At 35.7% G+C, this 16,437-nt stretch overlaps 1 long non-coding RNA gene across 2 annotated transcripts in view; it reads left to right on the top strand.

The window, feature by feature from the left end:
- Positions 1-11,618, top strand: part of LOC141513913 (uncharacterized) — a 106,635-nt gene extending 95,017 nt beyond the window's left edge. For both annotated transcript variants that reach the window (XR_012475909.1, XR_012475907.1), the window contains one exon: positions 11,412-11,618. This is a non-coding gene — a long non-coding RNA (uncharacterized LOC141513913). The remainder of the gene's footprint in view (positions 1-11,411) is intronic.
- Positions 11,619-16,437: the final 4,819 nt, after the last annotated feature.

Here is a 16,437-nt window from a genome sequence, read left to right as displayed (position 1 = left end):
TGGTTAATAGACATATATTTTGCATGATTTCACATGTATAAGTGATATATTGTTTGTTTTTTTCCTTGGATGGGGAGGGGTGGGAAGAAGGGAGAGAACTGAAATTCAAAGTTTAAAAAGAAAAGACTGTTAAAAATAAATAATAATTTTTTAAAAAGATAAATGATGGGGCAGCTAGGTGGCACCTTGGAGTCAGGAGGATCTGAGTTCAAATCCCACATCAAACACTTAATAACTAGCTGTGTGATTAGCTGTATGTATGTATATATAAAAATGACTTGCCCAACCTGAGGCAGGACTTGAAATCAGATTGTTCTCATTTCAAGCCTCCTTACTATTCTCTCTGGTTGATCAATAATAGAGTTTGAAACCTGAACTATTTGACCCTAAACTCCTAGAATACTTTCAATCTTCTTCCTTTCACTGTCATCCACTGTAAAGACTAAAACTTTATTATTAGCCTATGACCAATATTATTAGGAAGGTAAATCAGTTATTACCTCAAATCCTGTAATGTATTTCAAAGCCAAATAATAAAAGGGAGCAAAGCACTTTAAGGTTTACAAAGTGTTTTTCATATGACTGATGTTATCTTATTGAAATAGAATTTCTAAATAATTATTATACTTGGTTGTGTATTATCTATATGGTCATGTCCCTTAACCTCCCAGGGGCTCAGCTTCCTCATTTATAAAATGAAAGGGTTGGATCAGGTGGTCTGAGATCCCTTCCAGCTCTCTGTCTCTCTCTCTCTCTCTCTGTGTGATCCCTATTATCTCAATGATTCCTATGGCTCTGTTTCAGTTCATTCACTATAATAGCTAGTATTTCTATAATATTATATAGCTTGCAAAGCAATTTCCCTATGTTAACTCATTTCATCCATTAGAAGAGATAATGGAAAGCTGGCTACTTTAAGGACTAACAATCTGGAGAGAGACATGGTCCAGGCACCAGGGATTAAACTGAGTCTGAATGTCCTTTAAGTACTGAGGATTGTACCAGCTTGATTTCAAAATCAGATAGAAATAAGAGAGAAGAATCATCAAATGAAATGAACTGTTAGTACTTGTTATTGGCACCATACATTTGGTAATTCATGATATCTAGGCCTTGTGACAAATGTCTCCTGTGTTGCTTTGAGCTTTCATGTAACTATTGTGTATGTCTTTACCTCCCAAAATTGATGACAAGTTTCTGCTATGTACATTTTATTCTTTTAACAGAATGTTATAAGTTAGGTGGCATAGTGGATAAAGCACTGGCCCTGGGGTCAGGAGTACCTGGGTTCAAATCCGGTCTCAGACACTTAATAATTGCCTGGCTGTGTGGCCTTGGGTAAGCCACTTAACCCTGTTTGCCTTGCAAAAACCTAAAAAAAGAAACCACAATGTTATGTAGATACTCTACTTGTCCCTGGTAATATCATCACCACTAAACTAGAGAACTGTGTGGAATCACTGGTTTGAGTTTCAATCCTAGATCCCTGAGTATGAGTTGGTCAATAAATATTTATTAATCATCAGCTTGGTGTTAGTCACTGTGCTGAGTGATGGGGATAAAATGAAATCCCTACCCTCCAAGAGCTCAGAATATGATATAATTAAAAGAAAGAAGGTATGAGAATGAAATGGGATTGGGAAATGCTTCCTCTAACCATGACCCAAGAAAAGTCACATAGACCTTCAAAACTATTTATCCGTGAAATAATTATTTTCAGGGGCAGCTAGGTGGAGCAGCATTTAGAGCATTGACCCTGGAATCAGGAGGACCTGATTTCAAATCCAGCCTCAGATACTTAATAATTGCCTAGCTGTGTGGGGCAAGTCACTTAACCCCATTGCCTTAAATTTAAAAAAACAAACTATTTTTCACTACAGTCCAGACTTCATTATCAAATGAAATAGTCTATGTGAAAGTCTAAGAAATACTTCAGAATACTTCAATTCTTCCAAAATATAAAATACTATAATGTAAAATGGACCAGTTCTTGCACAATTCCCAAGATTTTATCTTATCAGCAACCCCCTCAGTACAATCTCTCTACCCACTTTGTACAGCTGTTCTTCCCACTCCATCCCTGTAGTTCTCACAAGAAATATAATCTCCAAATTCCTTCTTTACATCTCCATATCAATTGGATAATTGACAATCACTTTTTCATATTCAATTAGTAATTTAGCAAAGTCTTTTAATCAGTAGACTTTTAACTGTTTCCTAGATATTGATGGTAGAGATGAATAATTTGGAGACAATAAAATAAAGAATTTTTCATTTTTAAGATAACTGAAGAACTTTGTTTCTACTTTATCAATAGGAAGGGACTTAGAATTTTCCATTTAAAACATGCTACACTCTCTAAAATCAATGGCCTTAACTTGTCTCCTAAGAAAGATATTGATATGAACATCAAATGAAATTTATTGAGTGGTTGGATTGCTATAGGCTATATTGTGTTCATTCAATAAATGATCTTATATATACATGGTAGAGGGCTCAGAACATAAGAGAAAATATAGAACCTTCTTTCTTAGTGCTCCAGGAACCTAATTCAAATAGGTCTCACTTTCTACAGTAGACATGATCCTGAAGAGTTGCATGTAATTGTAATTTTTGATAGCTCAAATCCCATTTTAATTGCAGTAAAGAAATTTTTGTATTTAAAAGGTGCTCCATAATGAATATGTCTGCAAAGTGAAAAAATACTTTTGTATTGTGAATAATTATCTTTTTTTAGTTTTTTTTTTAATTTTTTCGCAAGGCAATGGGGTTAAGTGGCTTATCCAAGTCCACACAGCTAGGTAATTATTGTGTCTGAGGCCAGATTTGAACTCAGGTACTCCTGACTTCAGGGCCGGTTCTCTATCCACTATGCCACCTAGATGTCCCTGAATAATTATCTTCTAATTTAGATTTAGTAAATTAAAGTTTTTACTCATTGATTTTGCTGGGAGAAGTCACAAGGGTACCATATTTCTCCATGTATAAATATGCTCCCATGTATAAGATGCACTTTAATTTGGGGGCCCAAAATTTGAAAGGAAAATTATTACATACAAATTTTATTCATCATTAAATTCAAGGGCCTTGTGCTCATAGCTTCCAGGCATCTTTTGGGCAAGTCTGGTTCATGGACACACGCTCAGTTCATTCCGTTTCATGAGTCTGAAGTGCCAATTGTGTCCTCCTTTGGAATCAGTCATTTCTTTTCCATCAGCAAGTCTCCTGGCCTCTTGCAGAACCATCTTTATGGACAGAAGAATTCCACTTGCCCTTTGCTCTTCAATCCATCTCTTCAATTCCCTCTCTAAATCAGGCTATTTGGCTCACTTGCCTCTCATGGCCTTCTTTTGCCGGGGTGTTTTCAGTAGGGTTTTTTCCTCCCATAGCCAGTTTCAGATTGTTTTCTTATTTGGAGGAGGACCAAACTGATGTTTAGCAGCATGATTTCCATTCACTTTTGCAAACTGGATCACTTTTAATTTGAATTCAGAACTGGATGAGAATCTTTTCTGAGCCATTTCTGGGCAGAATGTGACAAAACATAACCTAATATAACAATAACAAATGTGAAACAATGAGCACCAAGACAACAAGTGCAAAAAAGTGGGAACTGCAAGTTAAAAAATCTACAACCAATGAATTAGACATTCCCAGTTTTTTTTAGACCCCAAATTTTTCAAAAAAGGGCATGTCTTTTACATGTGGAAATTTGGTATTTACTTGGTGGTAGGATCCATAAACCAGATTGGAACAAAGTTTTGAGGAAGTAGAGGATGGTACTAAGTCATCAGGTATCATGGGATACAAATTGAAGGAGGACTTTGGATCATCATTTGAATCTTAGCTTTAAATGCTACAAGAACTGAAGCCAAATTGTCTTTCATGACCAATTATGGTCAGAGAAGAAATTAAGAAATGAAACTCCTTCCTTTTCAAAGAGCAAACTGCTTTTCTTTTTCACAAGGGAGGGTTCTTTTTGTGTTAGCAGCTATGACTTGGTGGAGGTAGTAGTAGCAGTAGGATTTGGAGAGACTGTAATGTAAAAATCAAAATTATCAATTAAACTTTGTGTGTTTATATATGCACATATATATATATATATATATACATATGTATGAAATAACTTTTTTTCTCTGATATAATGAATAATGATGAGAGGACATGGAAAGATTCCAGTAAGAGTCACTTTGGTATAGTATAGAGCCTCAGATTGATCAGACTCAGGAAGGCAGAGTTTATGTCCCGCTTTTGACCCATCAAAGCTACGCGACCCTGGAGGAAGACATTTGACCTCTAATCAATGTTCTAAGACTATAAATTGAAGACTGGATGCCAGCATAAATTGTTAGAGAGCATTGCCTTATAGGAAGTTTCTTACACAATTGACTTAATAAGTTCAGTTTAAAAAAAAAAAGAGGCACATGGAATGAAGAGGTATAGGTAATCTAGCAGATTGTCATCAAGGTTATTCAATATTCAGGGCCTATATCCTATGAAAAATGTAACATAATATATACATACACATATATTTATAGATTTTGCATATAATATATAGAGAGAAATATATAAATATATATACACATATAGATATTTATATCTATCTGTTTGTCTTCTGCTATGTCCATCTATATATCTAGATGTAAATCTAGATATAGTTTTCAAAAGGTACTAGCAACATCATGGAGTAATGTCTTAATTCACATGTGAATTGGATTTAAGTGAGGTAGAGTTGCATAGTCATCAACCTCACTCTCTCTTCTAGAGTCAGTGAAATTTGGTGGCAGGACAAAAGTCAAATTGATGTCTTTGATGTCTGACCAAACTCTAAGCATTCCACAATACCCTTTACAGTCATCTTCAAAACTGTTGGAATAAATTGTTCTTCTCCACCCATTCTGCCCAAAGAAGTCTTCATGTGCTTGGGTAGATATCTCTCTAACTCATCATTAAGTTTGAGTTAAGACTGTTTTACCAGAGTGTGGTCACTGTGCATGCTACAGCTTCTTGGAGTCATGGGGGAGAGTTGTAAACATGTATGCACAGAAATGTGCTTATGTGCTTAGATAAATATAATTCATCTGAGAAAAGGAGCATAGCACAGTATAGGACAGAGATGACATTGCTGCCAGTAACATTCCTAATCAGATTAAATGTAATTGGAAAATTAAATGTAATTGGAAAATATTTGACAAAAGAAATAAAAATACAATAGGATATAGATAATGTTAATATGTGGTTTTCTAAGTTAACGTATTGCCCATAGAGATCTTTATGTATTAACTTGTCTGATAATCACTGTGGTAGTAGGTTGTGAGTTGGTCTTGAAGCCAGGAATTCTTCACAAGACCCTTGGGACTTCCTGCAAATCACTTAATTTTTCAAAGCTCTTGGCAGTTCTCCAGGCATGTGTGCTGCAGAGAAGGTACCACCCTTCTTAGATAGAGGGAGTTTCCTGCTCCAAGACTTCTTTAGAACAATAAAATCAGAGCTCTAGAGTATTACCCATCAGCTGAGAGAACAGGGGCTTGAAAAATGGTGAATCCAGAGAAGATGGGGTGGATTTGGAAAGTCCCAGGGGAAGGTTTAGCAAGAGTTAAAAGAAAAGATGAAGATGTAAGTGGCTGCAACTGAAATAGGGCAGAGGGGGTGGCCTGGAGAGATAGCAAGTTGTGCGGTCTTGTCCATGCTGTTTCTTAGGCACTGGCAAGACACCCTTGGTGAGCCGATGGGTGTTGCCCAAATGCACAGATGGATAAACAGGATGTAATCCTGTCTTCACTTTGCAAAATATGCCAGGCTTCTCACTTTGGTATCATGTCAGATTAATTTGTATTCTGTGAATTGTGATCATAAATCATTTAAACCATCGACAAATGAACAACATTTCTGTAATATGATAGCTTTGATTTAATATGTACACTTGTCCAAAGAAACATGTGTTCTATAAATTTATGAAACAAAGGTGCCCTAATCCTACTCTGAGCAGGAAACTAAATCACCAGGCAGCCTTTGAGGCTGTGTGCTACAGTGGAAGTAGAAGCTTGTCTCCCTCAACTACCTTCTAGGACTGTGACCTGGGACAAAATTCTTTTCCTCTCTGACACTCAGTGACTTCTGTGAAAGGCAGACGATGATGCTCTAGAAAGATTGGGGTAAAGGTCTATTCCAATCTTGAATTCTTAAGTTATAGCACTTGGCTAGGTACTAAAATTAAAACTATGGAATGGGCCCCACTATTTTTTTTATTTAAAAGGTGCTGAAACTTTATATTTTTAGCATCAATGGCAGCTATCCATGTCCTGCCTTAGATATGGTGCTAGAAACATTTATCTATACACAGATTTCCCCCTCCTGCTGTCTATTAACAATATGTGATTAAGATTTGTGGGCAACTGCTTCCAAACTATTTGGTAGATACATAAAAATAAAAACCAACATTCCATTTTTAGGGAACAGCTGGCTGTGACTCCTCTGCAGCATTTGCCTTACAGTCCTATCTTTGATTCTTAGCTGTAATTACTTCACTAAAAAGACTTTATGGGTCTGAAATAACAAAGCAGACTAGGAGTTGTATAATAAGAATGGGCCCCTTTTTGCCTCCTCCTCATCCTTCTCATTTCTCTGCCTTTGTTAAAACTCCTGTTTTTAAGAGTGTAAATTCAGGTCAGATCTTGTTGCAACAAATAAAATTATAGGACAATAAAAATTTCTCTCTAATAACAAAACAAAAAATTCCCAAATCTCAACTCTCTTTAAGAAATATTTAATGTTAAGACAATTTCAGCTCAACAAAAAAGAACTGCGGTGGTCCCTTAAATGTGTCATAAAGGGATCTTAGCCTTAGGAATTAGAGGCTCCCTAGTACTTTCTGGTTGTTATTTTAAACATCATTTTTCTTTCTTCTCTGGTTTAAAATTTTTTTATTATTATGGGGGGGGGAGCCAGAAGTCTCTTCCTTCTTTCTTCCCTCCTCTATTTTTAAGACCTCCCATGTAATATTATTTTGCCTCATTCATATTCTGCAGAAATACCTTCTAAGATGTTTTATGTTCCTCTGTTTCATGCAAGTAGGCAAAGGGAAGCAATGAGTTAGCCACTTATTTGATCAATTCAATATCAATGACAATTCTGGATTATTTAGGACACTCTCCCTATAGCCTGCTCCTTCCCCCTTAGATCCTGCTTTTCTTTGAAACTACCATAAAGCTTTTTTTAAAGCCCCCTATGAAACTTCCTCTGCTAGTTCACTAACATAACAGAAAACAAAGGGAGAATCTTTAATTATATAGGATTTTAAAAGAAACACATTTATGTGATGGGGGGGGGTAAGGTAATTCACCCTCCACTTTAAACCCCCAAAGCTTTTCAGGAACTTGCTCAGTTTGGAGGGCATGTTGGAAAGCTATTTACTTTTCCTATACTGAAGTTATAATTGTGCAGATTATAAGATGTGGAAATGGAAGTCTTTGTCTAAGGCCAAAACCATGTCTGCCTGAGGGAAGAGTTGTGTGCTGTTCCTAAAAAAAAGGTCACCTGATTCTGGTTTACGTTTGTAAGACACAGAGGAAACCAGGACATACAGAACCTCAGCCGAGATTCTAAAGGCAAACTAGAAGACAGTTAAGAGATGAGTACCAAGGGTGTTGGTAATAGGCTTGGTTTTTATTTTTATGTTTGAAGTTTTATTGATGCCTAATTTGTTTTCTACCTTAGCTATTTCCCTATGTAATTCCCTGAAAGCTCCCTTGTAAAAAGAAAAACAATTAAACAAAACCTACTGTCAAAAATGACTGTCACTGACAATATGGACAATAGTTCATATAGCTGACACTTTAGAGCTTGCAGAGGGCTTTACATAGAGCACCAGCCCTGGAGTCAGGAGTACCTGAGTTCAAATCCAGACTCAGATACTTAATAATTACCTGTGTGACCTTGGGCAAGCCACTTAACCTGATTTGCCTTGCAAAAAACTAAAAGAAAAAAGGAGGTTGAAACTCAGATCTCCCTGAATCTGGGTTGAACAATTCTTCTTTTCCCTGTACCACCTGTATCATCTGCCTCAAAGAAATAATCAATTAGTTAACAAGCATTACTAAGAGTCTATATACGAGGGGCAGCTAGGTGGCACAGTGGATAGAGCATCAGCCCTTCAGTCAGGAGGACCTGAGTTCAAATCTAGTCTCAGACACATAATTACCTAGCTGTATGACCTGGGGCAAGTCACTTAACCCCACTGCCTTGCAAAAAAAAAAACAACTAAAAAAAAGAGTCTATATATATGCCAGACTAGCTATTTGTGATACAAAAACAAAAATGAATTCTCAAGAAGCTTACATGCTACTGGAGAGACAATATGCAGGTAGATCTGTATGTATGTATGTATGTATTTTTGTGTAAATATTTCTAAAATGTTTCATTAGACCTGTAATTTCATCAAGTTAGGAAACTTCTGGAGGGGAAACTTCCCTCTCCCAATACAAATGGATACCACTGTAATTTATAGTCTTTGAAAATTTGACCAGGGCACTAAGACTGAGGTGATTTTGCCCAAATTCAGTGACAGCTCATATTTGTCAGATGTAGAACTTAACTTAAATTTTTCCTGACTCAGAGATCAATTTTTTATTAATTATAACACTCAAAATAGATTTTAAAAATAAATATAAGGTAATTGGGAAGAGAAAAAAGTGGTTCTAGTATCTGGGAGGGATGAGGAAAGGTGTTATATCAGAAGTGACATTTGAGTTGATCTTTGTAGGAAACTAGAGGATTCTCAGAAACAAGTGAGAGTGAGGGTGGCCTGTGACCTGGACAGGGGAATGTGATCTGGTGGAAGGGGCCGCAGGGGTGGGATGGGGGGGAGGTTGGTGAGCCAGGACAAATCGAAGGTCATAGGAGGTGGAATATTGGCATGAAAGGTAGACTGGCAAGAAGGTCAGTTTGCCTGGACAATAGACTATGAAAGACTATAGAGAGTAAATATATAATAAGGCTGGAAAGTTCAGCTGGAGCCAGACAATAGAATTTGTATTTGATTATAGAGGCAACAGGGAGCCAATGGACATGGGAGAATGGCATGGTTAGTTCAGTCCTTTAAGAAAATCACTTTGACCATTTGGTGGAGGTTGGTTTGAAGAGGAGAGACTTTGAGTCAAAGAGATGAATTAGGGCAAAGTGATTGTGCAGGTGAAAGGTGCATCCTGAAATAGAATGCTAGTTGTGTGCATATAGAAGAGATAGATATGAGAAATTATTTGGAGACAAAATTATTAGGGCTCAACTATTTTTTTAATATGTAAGCTGGGGGGAGAATGTGGAGTTGAGGATTCCTCTAAAGTTTAGAACCTCAGAAATTAGAAGGATAGTGATGTTCTCAGTGGAAACCAGGAAATGGGGAAGAGATAATGAGTTCTTTTTTGGACAAGTCAACTCTGAGATAGCTATGGGGCATATAGTTTGAAATTTCTAATAGGCGATTGGTGATGGTGGAACTAGAACTCAGGAAATAGGCTAGGGACTAGACATGTAGATGTCTCTATCTACAAGAAGGGAAGTGTGGTCATCATCTTTTCATCACCAAGACTGGTCATTGCAACTAATATGATCCTGGTTACCTGGGTAAATATGTGGATCAGTTAGCTCAGTAGGTTAGTGTGTGGCACTAACATCAAGGTAGACAGTTTAATGACCACTGGGGCCTTGAGCTTCCAGCTAGGTAGTACAGTGGATAGTGGTAGGCCTGAAATCAGGAAGACTCATCTTCCCGAGCTCAAATCTGGCTTCAGATACCTACTATCTTTGTGACCTGGGCAAGTCACTTAATTTTGTTTGCCTCAGTTTCCTCATCTGTAAAAAAAATCTGTAAAAGTTTTACTTTTCTTAGAGCATCAGTTCATACAATTCTTCCTATGTTTCTCTAAATTCCTCTTATTTTTTATCTCTTATAGTATAATAACACTTTGCTGCATTCCTGTAACTATAATTTATGCTGCTCAACATTTCCCCAGTTGCTGCATATAACATTTTATTCCAGAGGGTGTTTTTTGTTGGTTTGTTTGTTTGTTTTGCTATAACAAATAGTTCTGTACTGAATTTTAAAGGGGATAACAAAGGATAGGATGGGATCTTTTACCACAGGGTACAACTAGCAATTTACTTGTAAGATACAGGACCTGTGTACATGAAAATTTAACTAGCAATGAAAGGTAATATGTAATTAAGAATGAAATGAAGACCTGAAATAGGAGAGTGGCCATGTGGATAGAGGAAAGGAGACATATGTGAGGGGGTTTATGTAAATAAAATTAGCAAGATTTGAGATGTAGCAACTGAGTGGTAGCTAGGTGATTCAGTAAAGTACTTACTTGGAGAAAGGAAGACCTGATTTCAAATCCTGCTTCATACTAAAAGCTACGTGGCCTGGGAAAGTCACTTAATTTCTCTATTTTGGCTTCCTCATCTGTAGGACAGGAATAATAATAGCATCTATCTCATATGATTTTGTGAGTATCAAATGAGAAAACACTTAAAATATTTTACAAACTCAGAAATGCTATGTAAATGACCAGCTATTATTATCATATGTGTGGTGGGGGCAGTAGTGTACTAATCAATATTTAATAACTGGCTATGGAAGGGATAAGTAAATTATTCAACTTTAAGTTTAACCTACATTATTAATATTTTTCTCAAATCTAGACAATCAATAAAATGATGAATCAAGTCCTAATTTGTAGTGTTTTCAGGTTTCCTCAATGTAACTACTCAAGCCTCAAATTTACTAATCAGTTCTTGTGTGCCTGTAGGAACTGGCCCTGGTACAATCCTGGATAAGGAAAGACTGAGGTAAGAAAGGTGAGATGACTGGGTCAGCCATACACAACCTGTAAGGGCAATAGAAGTGATCAAAAGGGAACAATAATAAGACATTTATATAGGGTTTTTAAATTAGCAACATGCTTTACAGCCATTTAAGCTTTACAAAAATCCCATGAGGTAGGCACTCTAGGTCTGGTTGTCATCATTCCCAGTTTCACAAATGCAGAAAATAAGACTTACAGAAGTTATGTGACTTACTCATTGTCATACAGATGTTAAATAACAATCAGAGAGGAAATGCAAATCCAGATTTTATGATCCCAAGTTTAACACTCAGACTTCTATGCTGCTCCTAATATCACAAGATTGTGGATTACGCAGAGAAGTTGGATATTAGAAAGGAGAAGTCATTCCAAGCAGCAGGAATAGTATGGCAGCAAGGATGAGTATAATACATGGTAGTGGACAAGACCAGCCTAACTGAAACAGTTAAATATAATGGCATATATTGACTCCTTTCTTTCTCATTTCCTTCTTTCTTTTCTTGCACTTTCTTTCTCTCCCTTCCTTCCCTTCCTTTCTTTCTCCAGCAAGACTCTTATCCAGTTTCAGAAGAGGAAAAAAAGAAAAACAAGATGGTTCTCAGTCCCAACATTTTTCTATTAACCAATAAGAAGAGTGAGGAAAAGGAAAAGATACAAAAGAAAAAGTAAGAGAAGAATTCTGAGACAGTTTGTACCAACTAAGAAGACTGTACAGAATTAGAATTGCTAAATAAAGATTCAAAGTGCTTCTTCCCCTTCATTCACTACTATGTAACATTAGATAGTCCTCTTAATCCAAACTGTTATTTTCCGTATTTCCTCATATAAACTTAACTTTTTAATGTTAACTTAATCAGTCCCAGAAAAGTGATTGGATTATTAAAGATCATGACCAGTGTATGAGTTCCAAATTACAAGTGTAATAGTGACCATCCAGCCACTACTGCCTAAAAACCAATGGCAATCATATTTTACCCCTTCCCCAGGTTTTCTTGCATCATTAGGGACTGAAGGATGTCTAATCTCTGCCATTAACTCAAGCCCTTACTAATTGTGTTCACCCGGTTCCATTTAATTACTTAACAGTCAGATTAGCTTTTACAAGGATATGTTCACTTCAAAAGTATAATAAGAACAAACATACAAATATTCTCTCCTGACACCTGGGCTCATAATTCCTTTGTTATACCCTCTGTCTCAGGGGAAGGGAGGGAATATCAGGTTCATAGTTTACCTAAATTTCTATATAGCATTAATTCCACATACTTCCAAGTTCAAAGCCCTGTGGGCTTTCAGCTCAAGGGCCCTGGTTTATCTGGCCTGGAATCCTGGCTCTAAGGTCACCCTGGCTCATACTCCACATCTGGAGTCAGGAGTACCTGAGTTCAAATCTAGCCTCAGACATTTATTACCCAGCTGTGTGGCCTTGAGCAAGCCACTTTAATCCCATTTGCCTTACAAAAACCTAAAATAAATAAAAATCTTTTTTAAAAAAGCCTATGACTGATATTTACATAGTACTTTCAGGTTTATAGAATATACTTCCTACCACACCTCTTTGAGACAGGACAAAAATTATTGCTTTCATTTTATAGATGAGGAAAATGAGGTCCAGAAAGAGCAAGTGAATTGGCTTCAAACAGCATCCAAGGTGTGAGTTTTCCCTCCCTATTTGATCCCTGGCTATACATATTACTTACCTTGTATTAGCTTGTGATCTCAATGTGTATGTACTCTGTGCTCCAATTCAGAGAATATTTGTGAGAGACTATGTCCCAAATTTGTAAGGGAAATATTTAGTTGTGCTACTATTTTTCCTATTATGCCATTTTAGTAAATGTGTTTGCTATTGGATAATTGCATGTTAGAATGGGAGATGAAGGTGGAGGTTGGATTTGTGGATGATCTTTTTAAACCTCTAAATTCTATTATCTAAAAGAACAATTAGCATTTGTCTTGTGAAGATGCTGTCTGTTCAAGAGAATCATCTATGAAAACCTGTGTTTTCTCATGGTTTCATATATGTCTAGATTATTCTAAAATTTTTATAGAAATTAAAAGTAGGCACGTGGTATTGGTAGTTATTGAAACTGTATTGCTCATCCTTTTTTTCTGTGAGGAGAACAGAATACTATTATTGTGGCTCCCTCTGACGCCCACCTTCCATTCCTTTGGAATCAGTCCTTCTTGAAGATAACTTGAAAATTGCTATATGTCTTTAACATTGTATTCCCTTCCCCCACCATAAGCATGGTTTTCTTTCCTGTTTCCTCCGTCAAGTACAGCTGGGTTGTTTTTTGTCCCAACTTTATTTCATTAAGTTCCATTTCTACTTTCTTGTGTAGTGTTGAGGTATTAAGCGTCCAAATGTAATGGTTCCATTGTCATTCATGATGAAAATGGATCACTACAGAAATACTGGCAAATCTGTTCCATTTTACCTTTATTTATTGTGCTATTTCTAGTTTCATCTATAAATACTCTTGAGATGATCTATCTGGGATCTCATGCCAAGCTTCCCAGTGGTTTGTTTTCTGCTCCACTGCTTTTTATTGCTTTATGGGGCAATAGTAGTGCAAATGAGGTCATATCTAGTGTTGTCTTTGCCTTCTATTTAGTAGAGAAATCAAGTGTGGACAGGCTCAGTCAGTTTCTGAGCTCTTTTTAATCTCCTTGTTGTGGTGATTGTTTTATGCCAGTTAAACTTCTCTAAAAAATGAGGATAATCTGGTTCAGTATTTTTACTTTTATTTCTTTTTGTCAACATCTTGTTTAAATGGATCATAATGGAGTCTCTATAATTATACAATGTGTCTTCTTATCATTATTCTTTCTTTTTATTTGGTATTGATTTTGACCTATGTCTTTAACTTTCTCCTATGATCTGCTCACACCCACAGAGTTGACTTGGAAATGGCCTCCACATTAGTAACCCATTACTTCTTAAACATTAAAATTTCTTAAGATGTTAAGTTCTCCAATATTTTATTTCATGACTTCATAAATCCATCAGATAATGGTGGGGATACTTTGACTACAAATAGAGATTGTTGTTTTCCATTGGGAAATATACAAATAGCAAGACAAGAGGCTTTTATATGGTTAGCCAAATAAAAGAGAGAAAAAAATAGATGTTCAGTTCTCATCATATCTAGAACTCTCTTTTTTCTAGAAGACATGAGATTCTAAATAATCTACAAGCAATTACTCCTTTGTGTATGTCTTAGCTCCAAATCATATTTTCTACTATATTTTTTACCTTTCTTCTCTGTCTCCTCCTTCACAGTGAAGTCATCAAGCATCATTAAAGTACACAATGACTTGGTTTACAGAATCTTATCAAGTACTCCAAAAATATCTCTATTTCTTCATATTCTTCAGCAGATAGTATCATATAAGCAGAAACTGTCTGCATGATGGGTTTTTTGCTTATTTTTATCATGCACCCTGCATGGTGAGATGTACAAGGGTTCCAAGAAATGTTGTTTCTTGTTGACTTTGGAAAAACACAAAGGAAATTCCACTGTGTTTTTTCTTTGTTTCAGAGAGGAGAACTTGTAATTCTTCCATTCTGCTACAACTTTATTCTGTCATCTAGCTGAATTCATAACAAGAATATTAATATTGATGTGATTTAATTCCTTCAACTCATAGATGACTCAACAAAGATTTTATATTTATAATTTCCAATAATTAAATTATCCCTTAGTGGTAGCTGCATGTTAATTTGGATGATGCTTTAACCAAAAAGGAATAAATCTCTAAAGGTTGTGTTTCAAACAGTTTGTAGGCTGGTTGGAGACATACTTGGGAGTGTGTATATTGCTTTTCAAATCAATAGTGTGCTCTAAGATATAAAAAAAGGCACTATGTCATCACAGTCTCCTGAGATTTCAGAAACTATTATAAATCTCTATCTTCAAAAGCTTCAGAACCTTAATGGTAACAGGCAAGTTCTTAGTCTTCATTTCAGTTCACTAATGCCCAGTGAGAGCATCATCTCTGTCGTATCTAAATTAAAACTCTACCATTTTACTTTTTCTTAATACCCTCCTTGATCAGGTACCAAATTTGTTTACAAGCTATGCATTTAGTCAGTTTTCTATAATACACAGAGAATTGAAACTATTATCTAGATGATTTAGGGAAGAAAATATCTTAGAAGAAAATCGCTATTTATTTTAAGTAAAAGTTAAAAAGCTAAATTTTGTTATCTTATTGAAGATAAAAAAAACAAGATATTTCTCCACACTATTTCCCTAAGGGTCTAATATTATGTTGTATAGGTTCAGCGAATCAGTCAGTACAAAAACATTTATTAAACCTCTACTATGTTTTCCTTAGGAATGAAACTTTTTTGGTCATGGTAATTCATGAGGATAAAACTTCTAAATGACTTCTAGTCCCATGTAGCCTTGTTCTTCTTTAACAGTGATGGTGGTAAGTGGCTAGTAAAGGGAGCAGAGGATGATAAGAATCATTAAGTTTTTATTCCATCAAGAAACTTTAATTTGGTTAAATTATCTACTCTAAAAGAAAAGTCTTTAATTCAGTGAATAAGTAGACATGTAGCTGGAGAAGATGAATCATATTAATCGTGATAGTCTTACTATAAATGAAACCAGCTGAAAGGAGGAAGTTGATATTAAAAAGGATGGCTTACAAGTACTCCTTAGAGAGGCAAAGAAAGGAGTTGGTGAAGTAGATTTTATTGTATATCCCCAAACTGCAAGAAATATAATTTCATGAAGCATTAAATCATTATGTGTTATAGTATTAATGGTTTAAGTATATGCAAAGAGATCACCATGAAAATAACTACAGTATTCCCATCAATATTGATTTCTGAAGATGAGTTAGTAGAGAAATTCTGTGAAGAACTTGATAAGACCCTCCAAATGAAACAATACAGTCTGACTCTTGGTCAATTCATTGTAAAACAGGAAAAGGCAAGAATGAGGAGACATACATGGGAAACCATGGTTCAAGAGAAAGAAATGAGGGAGAGCAAAGCCTTGTAGATTATACAGATTATATCATGAAAACTTTCTTTTAAAAAAAAAGGAATTGGTTGATATTCTATATGCTGAGCACAACATAGCATCCCAAAGAATGAAATTGACCATATTGTAACATATATGAAAACATATTGGGAATGCGAGTGTTATCTTAGTCATTTTTCTATGCATAGTCAGACCAGTGACTTGCAAAAACTAAGATCCGAATGTATAAAAAAAAACAAGAATAGTAATGGGGAAAGATTTAATGTACAATTATGAAGATTTACACCTGAATTATCTAAATAAGCTATTGAAAATGAAAAATGAACAAGAGAAATGCCATCAAGACCAATTAAAATAATTTAATCCAGATGTTAAACCAATATAATTAATTACTACCCAAAAAAGATCAAAAGACCCCAGAAAGAGCTTTAGTCAGCAAAAAATTACTTGCCAGATGGAGAAAGGAGGTTATTAAAGGCAACACCAGGTTAGAATATAAACTGGTCTTTATACATTATGAAGAAGAATGATAGCTAATTATGAGTAGTATTGTATCATAAAGAAGAGTA

This window comes from Macrotis lagotis, chromosome 1, assembly GCF_037893015.1.
Source record: "Macrotis lagotis isolate mMagLag1 chromosome 1, bilby.v1.9.chrom.fasta, whole genome shotgun sequence".
NCBI classification, from domain to species: domain Eukaryota; kingdom Metazoa; phylum Chordata; class Mammalia; order Peramelemorphia; family Peramelidae; genus Macrotis; species Macrotis lagotis.
This window is presented reverse-complemented; position numbering and strand designations above follow the sequence as displayed.